The following is a 1,069-nucleotide window of genomic DNA, read 5'->3' on the forward strand; positions in this document are numbered from 1 at the left end:
CTCCAAAGGAAAATTCCTCGTATGTGTCTTCATACTTGGTCAATAAAGCTGTTTCTTATTATGATTCTGATATGGACTAGTGTAATATGCAAAAGGTGTTACATCACAATATTCAAAATTGAAGAGGATATCTAGCCTCATCTATCGATGCTGGTATAACATTGATATTTTGCCCAGCCTTAGGGCTGTCTGCATGATGGTGAAGACAATAACTAGTTAAATGCCCTTAAGTAATCAGATTACTCAGAGGACCCAGGCTACATGGGTGATTGGAGAATTGGAACCAACTGGTGATTGACAAACGTATTTGGAGAGTTGTTGGCTGCAACTGGCCTGTGCTTGTTTGTGTTGGCCATCATTTAAGGCTCAGTCTTTATTTCAATTACGGATTTTCCTGTATTTGAGAACTGATGGTACATACAGTTTCATTAGTTTAAAAATGGCCGGGTGGCTCAGAGCTTCGTAAGATGCCCTCAGCCTCTTAGAAACCCTCGTTAATAGACAATCTGAGAGCGTCTTCAGATTCAATCCTTTTGGGAAAGGAAAAGTGATGGAAGGCTGAATAAACGGATGGAGTGACAGATAGACTGATAATGAAAATATGGATAGGCAGGTGTATGGATGGATTTCACACTTGCAGTTCACCCTTGAGGAAACAGTCATTATCAAGGTTTACAGTTTGACAGCGATAATGACTCTTGCATGGGTTTTAATTAGTGTTACAATGTGTGAGGAACAATTAAACCAAAAAAAGGGATAGTTAACTTTTTTGACAATACTAAGGCATTGTTACATGCAACTGATGCCATGTACTGTACGTAGGACTTGTAGCTAGAGCAGGGCGATATGGAGAAAATCAAATACCATGATATTCTTGACCAAATACATTGATATTGTAGATTGACAATTGGTGCTTTCACAAAACGTTTTTAGTGAGATTTTAGATAAACAATCCTTATTAATGTGGTAAAAACTTTCAAGTGCAATTATAGAGAAAAAACAAAATGTTTTTCCCCAGGTATAACTTAATGCACAAAAATAGTGTAAAGCTATAGTGCGTAGTTTCTGT

General features: G+C 37.4%; 1 protein-coding gene across 1 annotated transcript in view; it reads right to left on the reverse strand.

Annotated features, from left to right (window-relative positions):
* The window catches only part of dnajc24 (DnaJ (Hsp40) homolog, subfamily C, member 24), a 5,873-nt gene that overhangs the window by 1,816 nt on the left and 2,988 nt on the right, over window positions 1-1,069 (reverse strand). The window lies entirely within an intron of this gene.

Source organism: Etheostoma spectabile, chromosome 8 (assembly GCF_008692095.1).
Source record: "Etheostoma spectabile isolate EspeVRDwgs_2016 chromosome 8, UIUC_Espe_1.0, whole genome shotgun sequence".
In the NCBI taxonomy this organism is placed as follows: Eukaryota; Metazoa; Chordata; class Actinopteri; order Perciformes; family Percidae; genus Etheostoma; species Etheostoma spectabile.